General features: G+C 43.5%; 1 protein-coding gene across 2 annotated transcripts in view; it reads left to right on the top strand.

Annotated features, from left to right (window-relative positions):
* The first annotated feature begins 1,733 nt into the window (after positions 1–1,733).
* The window catches only part of capn15 (calpain 15), a 44,407-nt gene continuing 29,268 nt past the window's right edge, over positions 1,734–16,872 (top strand). The window contains exon 1 of one of the 2 annotated variants that reach the window (XM_078290870.1): positions 1,734–1,997. The gene's annotated coding sequence lies outside the window, so the exon portion shown is untranslated. Of the gene's footprint in view, positions 1,998–9,161; positions 9,212–16,872 lie in introns of those variants that run through there. The other variant, XM_078290871.1, reaches the window with a different exon arrangement.

The following is a 16,872-nucleotide window of genomic DNA, read 5'->3' as shown; positions in this document are numbered from 1 at the left end:
ATGCCATAATAGGACACACTAGTTCCTATAGGAATATTATGGTGATTTTGGTTAGGGTTCTTTGTTTCATTTCCATTACCATGACGACAAGACAGGTGCCATAGTGATTCATTCATTCATTCATTCATTCATTCATCCATTCATTCATTCATTCATTCATTCAAGCAGCATCTCATTCTGATACACCACTGTGATGTTAAAAACAGTGAAAATACAGTACTTCAAATATAGATACAAAGATAGATACTGGGGGTCCTTCTTCTTCTTCTTCTTCTTCTTCTTCTTCTTCTTAGAAGTAGAAGCAGTAGGCTAGTAGCAATAGTAGAAGTAGTAGTAGCCTAGTAGTACCACCAGCAGTAGTTGTAGTAGTAGTGGTAATACTAGTAATAGTAACAATAGTGGTAGTGGTAGTCACAGTAGTAGTAGGTGTAGTAGTAGTATCAGTGGTAGTAGTTGTAATAGTAATAGTAGTCGTAGCAGTAGCCTATAATTGTAGCAGTAATTAACAGCAGTAGTAGCAGTAGTAGTAGTAGTAGTGGTAGTAGTGGTAGTGGTAGTAGTAGTATTTGTAGTAACAGTAGCAGTAGTAGTAGTAGTAGTAGTCATAGTAGCCTAGTAGTAGTAGTAGTAGTAGTAGTATCATAATTGTCATCATTGTTTAATAGAAGCCAACATATTACTTTTTGTTGGCAATCAGAAGATTTAAAGCCCTGTCAGAGCTTAATTTCTCTTTGCATGTTGCGCCTATAAACCAAGGCACAGGCCAATATAGTCAGCCACTGGGGGTTCAATTCACACCTGTAGTGCCTAAGCAGAGTAATGGACCCATAACCCAGAAGTTGATGGATAAGGGACATCCAATGTTAACAGCGCAATGATCACCTGAGATAAAACCATCCATCAAATGGGATATGTTAGACTTCATCATGAAACGACAAGGGCAAAAAGCAGGTCAAAATGCTGTTGCAGTGAGTCATTCAGACACTTCGAAGCTTAGTCATTTAGCCTACATACAGTGAATAATATTCCTTTATGCTGTGAAGTCATTATGTATGCCCATAAACAAAGATAATAAAATCACTTGCAGAGGATTGAAGAACACTTTCAGATTTTTTTTTTTCCCATCAGAAGATATTCGCTTAGGCAATAGCCCCAGAAAATCTGACACTGATATGGGTCAGTTTCACAGAGTGCCACTAGATGACACTGGTAGTCTGCAGGTAGAATGATCCTGTTTGTTTGGCAATCTTATCTGAGATTTTGAACTCAGATTTGACTTGGGCGTCCTCATGAACTGAGTTATTAAGATAAGATGATAAATCTGAAAAAAAAGAAAAAAAGAAAAAGGGTCCCATCAGATATCTCAATAAAACACAGAGAGGATTTAGTCATTTTAATTTTAGGCCTATCTCTGAGTCAGACAAGCCTTAGATCCAAATAAACCCAGGTTGTCTATTCCTAATAGGGTCATACCTATAATCCAACTCTATTTTCATAAAACGATTATTTGTTACATTTTTTTCTATCCAACATGACGACATTCGTGCCCGGATATCCTAGTCGAAAATGTAGGCTTTCTCGAACATGGGAAATGAAGTTTTTCTCCCCGTATTCCCGAATGCATTTTACGCCCACTGATCTGCGCGAGCCCTGCAGATCACCTCCCAGTACGCATAAAACGTACGTGTAGTCTCTCTTCGCTCCTTGGAGATTCCCCTTCCTTCCTGGGGTGTTTGAGGTAAACGTACATGATCGCATCAGTCTCGCCAATACTCGATGGAGTGGAAATAAACTGGAAATTTACGCGTTGGTAACAAATGTCTGGAAAATGCACCGGAGGGCGAAGCTAACGCCTGGAAAGGTAACGTTAGCCGGCAGCTAGCGCTCGCCAAAGTACAATCCAGGAAGAACTTATCCTTTCGATGGTTGGGAAAAGTTCACGCGCTCACGACTGAAAAATAGGAATAATTTCCCTTCAACCGACTGGGTATTTTGAGGTAAGAACACTTCTGGCTGAACTTCACGAAGGGTACAGCTCTCTGACAGTGTCGGTAGAGTCAACCAAATGATTGAATAAGAGTGTCTTTGTTTACATTGTCCCCGGCGTCCCTGGCTCCCGCTGTCTCAATGGGTTTGTTAAGAGTTTTAATCTGTCCGCACTGTAGCTAATGTTTATTTCAGTGACACGGCTCCCAAGGTGAGACTTTCTTTCAGGTTCACCATAACTAGCTTGATTCTATGGGAACAGCTCATATATTTAACCCTGGTGGTACATAAAGCTTGTGTCATTTTATTCCAGCGTAATTCCCCAGAACCTGGTGTAATCAAAATGTGATACTTTAGGGAAATTCTCCTTTGACTTGACCGTCTCCAGGTAGGTCAGAGTGCAGGGTCAGCTACAGGAAAGCAACCCTGAGATGACAGGGATTCACTGCCTTGCTCAAGGACACTTCGGCAGGGCGGGTGTATGCTGACCTGAGGCCTGAACCCAGCTCCTCTGGTTGAAGGAGGATCTTTTTATCCAATAAGTCACCCTGCTGCTCCAAGTGGAAAAGCACATTGGCCCAATAGAATGGACTGTAAAATAAAACACACAGGTGTATTCTATTGGCAGTAATCGGAGGCTGACTGGGAGTGAACTTGCAGAGGGTTATCATTTGTATTCCGCTTTGAGTTTATCAGCTGAGGGGAAAAAGCTTGTGACAATCAGAAAATTTTGGGGGAGTGTAGTAATGACTACACTGTACCGTGAAATCAGCTCACATCCTCCCCTTCCCCTCTTCTCCTCTGTGTCCCTGGTGAATAGAAATTTGATATGAAATCCAAACTCTCTCTCTCTCTCTCTCTCTCTCTCTCTCTCTCTCTCTCTCTCTCTCTCTCTCCACTGACTGAGACAGCTGGTGTATCTCTCGGGGTGCTGACTTGCAGAGGGACAGGTGGCCTTAAGACAAACAGGTGCAGCCTTAACAAAGGGTTACAGTCCTCTGCCTTGGTCTGGTTTATGGGCAGTATTTTTTTGAGGTTACACACTAATGTTGTTTTTACTGTCCCACAACTACAACTACAAGCTGCTTTAACAACTCGTTAATATCTGTATTTGTATCTGCATGTATGTCATTTGTTACTCTCCAAAGCACGGTTTTGCGGTTTTGTTAAAAGTGCTCTATGAGTAAATTTGACTTAACATGATTAAACATGAACTCTGCGGTATCTGGAGCTGGTGATTGCCCAACTGAAATTTGCAGTTGACACTGAATGGTGGCTTGACCACAGTTTTATAATAAATGCCTTTAAGTCAACTGATAAGAAACTGGTTGTGCCTGCTGCATAACAGAGACATTCTTTACAGCTCCAGTCTTCTGCTCAGGTATTGTGGTTAGACTAAGTTTCGATCAACCCCCATGGCATGTTTCATACTGTAGACTTTGCTATGGAAATTAGGTAGTGGTAGGGTGGCCCAGTCGAACCAGTTTGAGTCTCAACACAGGCTCCAGAGAGCCCTGTGCATGCATAACACACCCTTGCAGGCCCTGTGAACCTGGATAAGCAGAGTGCCAGACAAATATATGCTGACTGCACTCCCACACAGTCAGTCTAGCTTGTGCTACCATGGTTGTATAGCTCATTTATGGCTAATGGGTAACCCACTGCTTTCTACGTCACGAAAGATGCGTTGGAAAAAAAAATGCAGCAATGTGAGTCATTGATGATCAGGCCTATTCTATAACTATGCATTGTTTTGTCGGTGATCTCTGTGAATTGGGAGAAGCAGAGTGGGAGATCAGGAATGAGGTCAACGAAGTGATAGGGAGTGGAAGAGAGAGGACATGGAGGAGGAAGCGAGAGAGGAGAGGGGAAGTTTGAAGGCTTATCTCAGTAATGTGAAGGGACAGTTGAGCAATGATGAGTGTTGCAGTCACCCACTGTCTTCCAGTTAACCCTTCGCTGCCTCCTCTGGCACACACTATAAAGACTATTGGCCTTCTTTCCTCAAGGAACCAACAGATTAAAGTGATATGAAGAGACTGGGGCTAATAGACACTTGTGTGTAAGAGTGACATGTAAAGGGTGGGAAGTGTCTCATTGCCAAGTGTTTTCCAGAAACAAGCATGCCTCTTGTTGTCTAGGCTGCATTTGATATTCATCACTGTTATTCATCACTCTATGATACCATTCACATTAATGAGTGAGACCTCTACGGGTCGCAGTCTTTGTTGAGGTTTATTTAAATCTCTTGAACGCAGCCCTCCAGCTTTCCTCTGGTCGGCAGTCCAGTGCGCCTGCGCGCTGCTGACACTCCAGTAATCCGCTGTTGGGAAGAGATTGCATCCTCGTCCACTGCACTCTGGCTATCAGAGAGGGAGAATTAAAGCTCGTGGGAAAAAATAGAATATATAATGGGCCGATAACAGCCCCAGATGGAAAGATATACTGGGAGTCTATGACGGAGCAGTCCTGCACTATGGGTAGTCATGTAGGGCTATTTCCAAGGCGACAACGGGACTGGAGCGAGGATGTCTCCTAATATAAGACAACAAGGCTCAGCATCTACAGCCTATACGCTGGAAATATGAGATGAGCTCAGACTTGAATGGACCCGGCGGAAGACGGTGAAATTTGCGACTGAGTTCCCCTCCTGGATGAGACCTTCTTGGCTATTTTCACGTTTTTTAGAGCCTACTAATTCGCTTCTTGCATGATACTGTCCTGGCCTCTATACTGCCACTAGTCAGCTACCGAGTTAGTCTGGAAACGGATAGATTAAATATACCTTTATACGAATAATGCTTTGCAATGCTGTTAGTAAATTGAAAGCCCAAATGCGCTTGCGTTATAACGTTAAGTGATTATTCATTATCATGTAACATTACATGAACCTGCAAGCCTAAACTGTAGCTTTGTGCCTATGTGTTCTCTGCTATGCGTTATTCTCTATAATAACGGCCGGTACGTTGATCCTAAATGTATCGAAGCCTTTAAGAGAAAATAATAAACGCCACGGGACATCGCTCGCGCTAGACGCTTTGCCTCAGGGTTATACGGGCTATCGATGCTCCTATCAACATGCATGCAAACGTCGTGAAGCCTCACTTGGCACTTTTGTCGGGATGATAGTTGTTTTCTTCAGCTGCCTCGCCTGTAGAGACTCGCTATGACAGGCTGGCAAGTACACATAGACCCGAGTGCAAGTTGGTGAAGTAGACTGGCCGGCCTCATCAGCGGGATCAGACAGAAATTAAGCCGTCTCTCTCTCAGACAGCGGAAACCAGGATCACCTCCCGTCCTTTGCGTTGGCAGAGCACCACAGCCTGAAACGGAGCACTCCTCTTGGGTATTTTGTCGGATAGTACACAGAACTTGTTGTTGAGCAGTAAACATTTCTCATGCCAAGGCGATCTGTTGAAGTTTAAAGGGCTGCTCCTTTTAAAACCCTATGCGTAAACAAACACCTCCCGACATCTGGGGGTTTCTTCAGGTTAGATTCCAAAGTCCGTGTAATTTATTTAAGTGGAAAGGCTATGACAATTATCCCTGTTGTTGAAATTATGTAAATGTCAGAAGTGGTGGAATCTCTCAGAAAGGCTATCCCGAGTGTTTCAAAGATGAGGTTTTATCCAGTGCGAGAAATGCAGTGGGGTGTTTTCCTGGTAAACCTCCACAGCAGCTGCTAGTCAGACGGGATATCTGAAAGATGAGACTTGGATATTGGCGTACTTGTAGTGTGCCAACACCCTGCCGAGGAACTGCAATGCATTCAGTTTCTACACGGCTCGCCTTCTAAATAATTCTGCAGATATATATATCTTTATTGATTTATTCCATCAAGACATTCCATCAAGATCAAGTCAGTGCCATTGTTGTTAGCACAGTTTCAGCTGTCTTTATGGACCATGTCGGTAATGTGACGTCCTGGATATGAGGATTTTTTCAGGCTTCAGCTCTAACCACAACCAATCACATAGGTTGCAGTTTAAATTTAGATGGATTAGTGTTTTTTGTTTTTGTTTTGCACTTTTTAAACCCCAAACCTTCAGGATGTGTACCGTTTGGCTGCAGAGATGCTGATTGACGGTGAACCCAATTACCGCTGCACGCACCTCTTCCTGCTCTCCCTGATCTTCTGAGCATGTGCAAAGGAAAGAGGAACCAGGCATGAGACCGACTGCACAGACTGGGGAGATGTGTCGGAAGCAACGCAGGAGGAATTATGAGTGGCACTATCCAAGACATAGTGCAGAGTGTTAACACAGAAAGCTCGAAGTCTATAACGGAGAGAATTGTAAACCTCTGCTGAGAGGAAAGTGTATTTTTTTCCCTCTCCGAGACTGACTGCTGAATTGGAATCAGTGCTCAGGGCATCCAATTACAGTTTGGATTGAGTACTTCTTCCCCCACTCGCTGTGGGAAATCCACCTTGATCTGCAGACTTAGCCACCTGCAAGTTGCACTTATTTTTTGAGTAGCCTCACCTTTGATTTCCTTGTTGTTGCCATTTTATTAGATTCCTTTTTATTCAAGTACCCTCAAAGTTGTTTTGCGGGAAGCAATTCATCCCTTTTTGAAGTAGAAAGTTGTCAGCAGCAGATTTACTGCAGATACATCTGATAAGGGTTACACTTGTGCCCCGAACATCCTCGTAACTCCCTCCCCAATCTCTGTACCTGTGACTGAACACAACTGTGGGCCCTCTGTCAGCTTTTTGAGGCAAAAAGCAGAACCCAGGTCCCCCCATCAGACTGCATTCAGAGAGCATTTTCCTGTCGCTGTGGCGATGGGGAGCTCAGCCTCGTCTCTCACGGCGGAGACTGAGTCGGACCATGGCTTCCGCAGCACCCCCTACCCATCGTCACCCCCCATGGGCTGGCTCAGGAATAGCCACAGCAGTCCGGTCTGGGGCACCACTTTCATCACGCGTCAGCAGCAGCACCCGCTGCCTCACCGAGAGCGCAGGTAAGAGCCAACGCTGTCTAAGCAGCCGGGTGCCAACACATCTCTCAGTTGAGTGCACCTGGGACACAGAGCAGGACTGGCTGGCATGGCCAGTTGGTGGGGAAGCCGAGGGAGAAATGGGCCATAGGGTTGTATTACATGGGGATGCCGTTGCTTTGAGCTGTGAGCTGTGAGCGTGAGTGTACAAATGTCAGAAGGCTTCATTTTGCAGATCCTCTTGTGTTGGTGTCGCCTCCAGTCGCTCAGGTGGTGCATGCTTTGTGTTGTAATCTGACACTATTCACTGGCATTGCTCACTTGAGACACTTTTACTACTGTCGCACATACTGTGGACTAGTATTTCACATTCAGTCTTTCTTTAAGAATAGCTCACAGAGGATTCAATAACCTCACAGTTATGAATGAAATCCACTGTTTCATCAAAGGTTATCTAATCAAAGCCTGCATTTTGATGTTTTCCTATGATGCACCGAAATCTGGCTAAGCCGGATTTGTAAACTAAAATCCCACCCCCCTCGGTTCCTCCTAGCACAGCTGTACAGTACTATGTGCCACATTTTAGGCACTGCTGAGTGGATTGCCTGGACAGATAGATTGAGCTGACCTCTGTGAGCCCAATGAAAACCAGCCCAAGGGCGATTAAAATATGAGTTTTGCCGTCATGCTGTATGGCTTCCAGACAACCTTTGATTTCAACCCATTGTCAGTTTTGTTGGAAGGCATGGTGCAAAATTTTGACCTGGGCAGTGTGTCCACCAACAGATAGCCTCTGCTGTACAGATGATAGAAGCTTCCTCAAAATTTGATGGTCTGAAATTGTTGGAACATAAAACCTACAAGTTATTTCTCCAAGCAACAATTGGACCTCGTATAGGGCTAGCAGCAGAGTTGAGTAGTAGAGAAATAGCCTAGGTTTATTTTTGATGGGGCCAACTATTAATGGAAGAGGCTTGCTATTCCTGTTCACTGAAAGACTTTCTCAGTATTGACTCTATTAAAAAGCTGTGTTCAGCTATCTCAAAGCTAGACTGCTACAGTAATCCATTGTCCCAAAGGTAAGAGTCATTGCCTTCTGAATCATTGATTGTGAACAGTGTGAAATGCTTACCAGCAGTTTGTAAGAAGCTCAGTTTGCATGTCCACTTCTTCCAAGAGTTCTGATAATTGAGCAATTTTCTTCCACTAACCCAACAGATGATCTTTTAAACAGCTCTCACAGAAAATTGTTTAGAAGTGTTTCCAGTTTTCCTGTAGCTCTGTGTGTCATGTCTCCCAGAACAAGAACAGGCAGTTGATATCGACCGCCTCCAGTGTATTGAAGTTATTGCTGAGTCACTCAGGGCATCATGGTCCGGTTGTTAGTTATTGATTTTCAGAGGGCCCGGTCAAATTTCCCCACAATGGATGTCATTATTTATTCAGCATCGGTCTCCAGTAGGGCTTTCATGTTTCTTGACTTCTGCCTGTCGCTGTCAGTGCTTTCCTTGCAGTTGCCCCCCATTTAACAGTTAAGGCCGTGATGGCTTCTATTGCTTACTCTTTTAGAGTTTTAAAATTTAGTCGTGGCTGGTTTTAGCCCACGCTACAGCATGATTCCATCAACCGTAGCTCCATGTAGGAATGAAACTTAAGTGTAGCTCCCACTGTCAGTGCAGTTTTGCATCATACAGTAAACTCCTTTTGTTTTTTCAGGAGACTCTTCCGTTGTGTTCATGATGTGCATCCCCATAGCAACAAGCTTCTGCCTCCATCGCCAATCAGACTCCAGCCTCAGTCAGCTGAGCACATAGACACATGCAGACACGCACAGACAATATACACACCATTTCAATCCATTGCTTTTGGGAGCAGTGAGGGACATGCACACACACACACACACACACACACACACACACACACACACAAGTATACTCTCACAACAAAGCTTTTAGAAACAGTGTGCAGTAGTACTTAGAACATGCTCTCTTGTCTATCCCCCTCTCTCTCTCTCTCTCTCTCTCTCTCTCTCACACACACACACTCACTCTCAGTCTCACACACACACACACACACTCACACACTTCTGTGAGCCTAACGAGGTTAGGCAAGCCTTGCTGAGCCGTGACAGAGCATGAAATATAGAAACAACAGAGCACTATGAGCCCAGCTTAACCTCAGCCATTCTCATACAGAGTTTATTCTCCAATATATTGTCCTATAAAACACTTTCTTTGCCTTGTTATTCTCAGCTTGGAGACGGCACGAACAGCCCTGTCCTTGGGTAATTTCAATTTGTTTTCATCCAGCAGCGACCTATTGACTTTGGGAAGTGTTTGTGTGTTCTGAATCAGTATGTTGACTGTTAAGGTTCTCTCAAGAAGACAACCCACTCGCCAAACAAAGATGCACAAAAGAAATTTGGTTGTGTGAGCCATGATGTTTCATAAACATGGTATCATCAACCTTTTCTCTATTTTGATGCCAGCTCAATGCAGTATTTATCCAAATGCTATTATTGTTTAAGACAACAATGGGATTTCCGTGCCTTAGCAATATAGCCTGTTTTATCTCAGCCACTCAGTGCGAGTGTGTTGCGCTGCGTATGGCCTTGGGAGTCTTCAGCCCTTAAAGTCGGTGTCTGCTCTCCCCTGAGTCGATCCCAGTGTTTCTGACTGTCCCAGCATGATGGATGATGGCGTTTATCGCGGCTCCACTCCACTGGCTCTCCTCCCGTTAATTGGATTAAAACCGGTCCACTTGGATTCGACCAGCATGCTCACTCGCTGTGTTTATGTCTGAATTATTTCAGCGCGTCTTCCCTTGCTGTTGCCTGTCTGATGAAGAGGGCTGCGTCAGGACATTCCCCAAGCCAACAGAATGGATTTGGCACACATGCTTTCCTTCACACTGTGGCTTACTTTGGAAAACAGAGCATTGATGCAGCAAAAAATGTAGCCTATTGGCATTGCAACTGACATGATTCCAGATTCCCCCGCTCTTGTTGCCATGGAAATCTGTAGCATATGTTCAGTAGCCTAATTCCATCGGGCCCTAGATAAAACCACACATGGTAACCTGGCTGTCTCACACAAAGGAAGAAACCCAAACTAGAAATTTGCATCTCTGGAGGAACACCTTATAGGTTGTCCATTATTCAAGTCAATATTTTGTGATACTGGACAGAAGCCAGTGAGCCCGAGCAATTTAAAGGCCAATGATTTTTAATGATCTGCCTCTTAAGTGTTGCATTTGTGGGGTCATAACAGGAAATAAACTTCTCCTTTGTGATTCCTGTTTGGGAAGTTCCTCTCTGGATGCAGGCAGCGCTGTGTCAGCAGTGCTGCTACCCTCCAGGTTTGGGTGCCCCGTTAGAAACATCAGATTAGCACAGCGGCAGCGACACCCTGCCCCTGACATCTCTTCCTCTTCTTCCTCCCCGAGTCAAGAGCTTCCTGCCAGCTTCCTGCTTGCTCTCCCTTTGCTCTGCGTTACTGCTGTCTGCTGAAACCCAGTCGGACAGTTTCCTCTGTTTAAAGATTCAAACGTCTGAAGCTGTCTCCACCACTGACAGATTCACCCGTCAAAAATGAGCACTGGTCGTGAAATATTCACTGAGGGTACAGCTAGAGGTCAGAAGCTACTGTTATTATTTTTTTCTTTTTCTTTTTCTTTTCGCCTTTCTCACCCAGCATTTGCGTTCTTAACATCCTCTCTCTCTCTCCTCGTCTCTTACTCAGTGGAAATCTTTGTTGGTTAATACCTTATACTCATAATATTTCTTGGTTATGTGACCTAGATAATAAGGTGTGTAACCGTCTAGGTCTGGCCTACGTAAAAGATTAACAACAGCAATGAGCTGTTATGAAGGTTTCCTCATAAAAAGGATACAGTATTCACTATTCATATGCATTGCATCATTCTGACACGACATGGTGTTTAAACAACATTACCATTGTTTTTGCAGCATCACCGTTAGCTTTTAGATGTTAGCCTAAGCTCTTGTAATGTTCCGTTCTCATAAGAGGGGGATATTTATTGAATTCTTACTCTGTAGCCTCAGTCATGTGTATTAGTGGGTTTTCTTGGCCTAAGGACACAAAAGACCTTTTGTCTCGTTTGCTCATATAAGAAAGGTTTTTGTGCCACCACTAGTGCCATTACATGCTTTTTTTTATACCTGATCGTGTTCATATCCCTTTAGTTGTCCATGACCAAAGCGTCACTGTCACCAATCCCTCTGTATCATGTCACCCAAGTCTCAATGTGCCAAAGAGGAAACTATGTTATCTGCCACTGAAGTTTTCTATCAAGAAACGCACCTCAGATAACTGCACAGGAGCCTCAGCTCCATACTGGCTGCTGTAATGACTGTTGGCTTCTGGATGAAATGAGTAAAGTCACATGCGTACTTCTCAGGTACGAGCACAGCTGTGGAAAAGCAATCTTTGCTGAAAACTATTGGAGCTTGAATTTCATCCCCCTCTTCCATGCTGAACAGCAGCTCCCCATCCCGAACATCACACAGTGTCCTTCTCGAGACGTAACGTGGCTTGGAAATAAGGAGTGCTACAGTGAAGATGCAAGGGAAAACTGTACCTTTTTGTCCTTATTAGTGAAAGAAGACCTCTCAGTGCTGAGTAGTGAGTCATGTAGGTGCCAGAACATATTACCTGGCAGGTAGAGGGGACGCTCTCGCAGCTAATCCTCCAGTCTCTGACCGTGACTCATCAGCTGCTCTGACAGACAGGGAGGAATGCTTGCTATGGGAAATGAGTGAAGTGAAAAGGTTGCTCTAATCTCAGACCAGCAAGAAAATTTCCACAATGAAGTGGTAAACAAAACTTCAACATTTTTGCCAGTAAAACTGCTGCACACTGCATTTATTGCCGAAGGGGTAAAAGAAATTCCCAGACTGTGTTTTCTCAAGTGTGATAAAGAGCGTGTAAAACTGCTGATCTAATCCCTGTCACTGGAGTTTTCTGGGCGTGTTCAGACACAGCCGAATGTTTCAACATTCATTATCTTTTTTCTTTTACAGCCTGTCTGATTCAAGGGCATCTTGGTCTCTGATAAGTCTCAATTTGTCATAACATGCCCCTGCTCTGTAAAACAAGAATCACTATGAAATACTCAGTAGGCATCAGCATGCTGTCTGCCAATGATGTCTGAGTGTAAGAAGTGTGATAAAAGCACAACCGGTTCTTCCAGTCTTTTTGGTAATGCCAGTACTGAAACCCCGAGTGATGCCCTGGCAGATGGTGGCTATGCCCAATTGGCCATCACTCCCTGCGGCGGCATACTTACCCTAGTCACCTTTACGGATACAGTAATTAAACAGTGTCACTATTAACTGCATGTTAAAATACCACCGTTTTCTAAAAGCTACGGTATCTGTCTACAGTTCTTTCCTTGCTTTTACACAAGATTGCACCTATCAAAACTCAAAACAATTAACAGAGGAAACAACATCCCAGCTTTATATCCACCAAAAAAGCACCTTAAATCAGCAGTGTGGGAGCATTTTGAATAGAAGACTGGTATCCAATTAGCAATACATGCTCACAAAAAGTGGCTGCCAAAGGGTCTAACTTGCTACATCGTCTTTGAGATCGTCATACATTCTTGCATAGTCAAATCAAGGTAATAAACAAAACTAACTTTAAGTTGAAACATGTTTAGCTTGGTGAAATGTGCTTAATGAAACGTTGGTTTCATTTGCTGGTAGGAAATAAAAAATAAAGATGTCAATGTAAGCTAAGAATTGGGCTTTCAATGTAACTTAAGTCAGCATCAACAAAGAGGAATGGGAGTATTGCAGCAAAAGTATTCCAGTGTTTCTTGTTGCGGGGCTGTGTGTGTGTGAGTCTTGAGAAGTCATTTAGCGTAATAACTAGCTTTTGTTTTCAAAAGGCAGCTACTGTGAATTCTAAAAGGCAACTACATACTTGTTTCTCCTCCATATTTAAATGTGTTTTCAATATACAATACATTTTCTTTGCACAATCCAAAAGAAATGTGAAAAAATACAATAAAACAGTATATTATAAAATGCTAAAAAAAAAAATCCCTATATTGATGACTATAATCATACCATCAAAATCTCTGCTGTTACACCCCTAGTTACTTCTGGAGGTGCTAAGCCAAGTGAAGGTATCACAGGCTAATTACCTGCAGTAAGTCAGTCTTTTTGGGGCATGGTTTACGCCTCTGTCTGCTGCCAGTCTGGCCCCGGTGGGCATCACGAATGAGGCCAGCGCCACTTCCTTGACAGATCAGACTGGGCAGATCTGTCAGTCGTGCTTAGGTGACATTTCCTTATAGCTCATAATGCTCTGATGCTCTGCAGTCAAGTGCTGTGAGTATCCTAATTTGAGCACTTTGGCGATCTGAATTCAAATGTGTATAGTTGATCAATTCCTGCCTATTAAATGTGGCAATTAAGTGTCATAGGGCTGCAACACTCATTTTGGTAATTGATTTAATCAGTGGCTGTTTTTTTTCTCATGAATATTGTCTTAGTTTGATTAGCCATAACAAAACAAAAAAATAAATCAAGTAGCTCAAAATGCAAACATTCATTGAGTTCTCATGTCTTTGAGGAGCAGGTGGCGGATGCTCTATGTCAAAACCTGCTGAGGAGAAAGTAATGCATGTACCTTTGCTTGTTATTAGGCAGAAAGGAAGAACTTCATTAAAATATGTAAAGTATCATAAGTTACATGTTGGTAATGTAGAAATTAATTAATGAATTCTATTCAGTAATATGGCTAGGTTAGGTTTTATGAAAAAGTTTTGTATGGAGGTGAGAGTACTCAGTTATCATTATCCTCTCAGGGTATTATTTAACTACTCATAACTAGTCAGAGCTATCAGCACATATTCAGGTCTGTAGTTAAGCTATTCCGTCACTGATTGCCAGGTAGCCTAATTACTCACCAATTACTATCTGATGCATATAGCAGCATAACTGGGATACTTTGCAGCCTCTCTGCTGCATGTCGGTCAGCTAGACGTTTCAAACAGTGCTGCCACCCAGCACTTCCTTTGCGCATTGCATTATTGACCATTAATAAGATGTATCTTTTGTGCATACAGTCTAAAAATGTATAAATAATGTGATGCGTTAATGATGAAAACTCACATCAAGACATTTGCATAATTTATTTAGTCAATTATATCAAGTAATAGTTGCAGCGCTAGTACCTTGTGCCTTTGTGAGTTGGACTCTTACAGTTACTTGTGATACAACAATAATTGTTGTAGTTTTTCAGTTTCCATTTCTTGTAACATTCTGCTTTGCTATTGGTTGAAGCTCTCAGAACTTTTAGAAAACATTTTCCTCGTTCTCTGTTGGAGGGCCCTACAAAAGTCTGTAGCAGCAGCAGCCACTACAATTCGCTGTCAGAGCCTGTTGTGTAAGGCCTACTGCCAGGCTCAGGCTTGTCCCGGTGCTGTATGGATTGGCTACATTATTAACTAGGAGCACCCCCCACAGAGCCAGGTCCAGCACACCACATCCACCCACTGATGAGCCAGGTAGCCCCAGCTGAATCTAGGAAGGAGACGCTTTTAGCCGTACAAATGCATAACCTTTTACCTTGTGGGCTAACTTGTAGCTAATTAGTCCTGGCGTGTATGTGGCTTTCTGTACAAGCTACACATGGATTAGTTACCAGTCTAATGAGCAACATGTGTGTGGTCAACATGTCTAGGCTGTGGCATTCAAAGTGGTTTCTAGTGTTTATACTCAAGGGTTCAATAAAACACCTTGTGTTTTGAACTTGTCACAAGATGAAATGTCATGGACAACTTATGTGACACTTATTTAAGACTGACTGACAGACCACATTGTTACAGTATATAGCATCTCTGGAGTGCTGACGCCTTTTGTGTTTTTTCCTAATGTGGAAATTGATTTATAAGACCGCCATCAAAGTGTTTGTTCATGAAGGATGCAATCATCTGGCATGGCATGACACTTTTGTCCCCAGCATTGTTTGTGTTGTGTTTTTTATAGTTAAATTAGAGTAGAACTGTAGAGAAGGCTTCTGTCAGCATTCATGTGTACTTAGCATTTTCTCTTTTTTTCCCCCTCTGTCACCCTCTTTTTCCAAAGTAATAGGCAGATAGGCAATTCTGATTATGATGTGTCTCTTCTTCTAAAGTACTTTTATAGCAATATGGAACTGACAAGTTAAGGAGCAGTTCCACTTTCAATTTGTTTTCCACTGTCTACTGTCCCTAATCATCTTTAGAAAGGTGCCATTTGCTGTCTTTGTAACAAACGGTGTGTATTGACTGTGGTCTGTGTTACAAGATAATGGCAATCTTAGCAGAGCAAGTAAATATAGAGAGACTACAGGCAGGCTACATTTTAAGAAGACAAGAAGAATGAATTGCCATTGCAGATTGTAGCCACATTGGCGATGTTTCATCATCAAAGAAAATTGTATTCTTTGAATAAACAATAGCCATGTATAAACAGCCATGGCTACTGCTATCCTCATAACATCCAGTCCTGTGGTGCTGGTCTTTGTGTTTGTGTATAAAATAGAAACACTCTGCCCCTGATGGCCAAGGAGGGTAACACGGTTTTCCCTCAGGCTCTGGGCTCACGGCCAACCTTGGAAAGGCAGTGCTAATGACTGTCGCACAAAGGCCAAATGTCTCACGGCGAGGCGGGGAGAAGCCGGCGGGACTCGGCTCACTTGATCTCACAACAGAGTTCAGAATGTGGAGCGCATCCAGCCAGCCATGGTGGCATACACACCATCAGCGCCTCTAGCGTTGACTCACCCCAACACCTCTAGCATTAACTTAACCTTCCTTAACACCAAATTGACCCATCACCCTCCAGGGTTGCCTACATCCTGCACTTATCTCTCTCTACCCTGCCAGTTTCTCATGGGAACCTTTTCTCTTTAGCCTTAAGACGTTTTGGCTTACATCTAATTAGCCATAATTAATTTTATTTGGCTTTTTTTTTCACTACTGTGATCCTACCAGTTTGCTAGTTTTCACTGAGAGTTGTAGAGCTCACAGTGCTTCTAATAGCCTGCTGAAGTGCTCTGTGATTGTCTTAAACCTAGTGAAGCATCGAAAAACTGGTCAGGGGTCATTGATCCTCTTTCTAAAGTGAATTTAGACGAGGAGCAGATACTTTATGGGCAGCATGGCTGCAACGAGGACCTCATGGCAGTGGAAGCCTAGGAAGATGGGTTTTCTAGAGGTGAGATGTGTCTCTCTCTCCACTGTAAGCTCTTGGCTCCCTGCCCAGGTCTGCGACACTGAGGAACTGAGGAGCTGAAGTGGGCACTTTTAGAGCAGCTCCACTGAACACAGGGCCAAGGACAAAAGGCATGTGTGTGTGTGCGCGCGCGTGTCCACGTGCGTGCATGTGCACTCACATGCACACACAATGCATCCTTTTAAGCAAGGGGCAGAATCATAGTCTGTAGTGGTTCATCATCTACTGCTTACATTTAATAGGCCTAATGCCTACAACACATAATAATGAGACAATCTAAATATTACAAATTCCCAGAGTGGGTGATCAGTTGGATGGGAAGCTCCCTTGATGGCTGCCAGACAATAACATTTAATGAAATTACGATCACTTTTCTCCACCGAGTACCAAATCAATTGCTTTGACAAAGTCTCCATGTGGCTGACAGCTTGACTTTGCTCTCTCGCTGGAGATGAAAGAGGCGTGACAGTTATGAAAATGGCCACAGGGAAGAACCTGTCAACAAACATGAGGTGTCGACACTGTTGTTGTTGTTGTTGTCGTCATTGCTGTTTGTGGCCCTCAGATAGGCAGGCCTATGGAGAGCCAAGCATGGTGTGAACACGTGCCGTCCGTGCTAGCAGGGAGCTGCCACTTTATTCAACCACAGTTAACTAGACCGCCGAGGGGGCGGAGGACATGTCACAGCCCTCACA

The sequence above is a fragment of the Centroberyx gerrardi genome, chromosome 20, assembly GCF_048128805.1.
Source record: "Centroberyx gerrardi isolate f3 chromosome 20, fCenGer3.hap1.cur.20231027, whole genome shotgun sequence".
Taxonomy (NCBI): domain Eukaryota; kingdom Metazoa; phylum Chordata; class Actinopteri; order Beryciformes; family Berycidae; genus Centroberyx; species Centroberyx gerrardi.
This window is presented reverse-complemented; position numbering and strand designations above follow the sequence as displayed.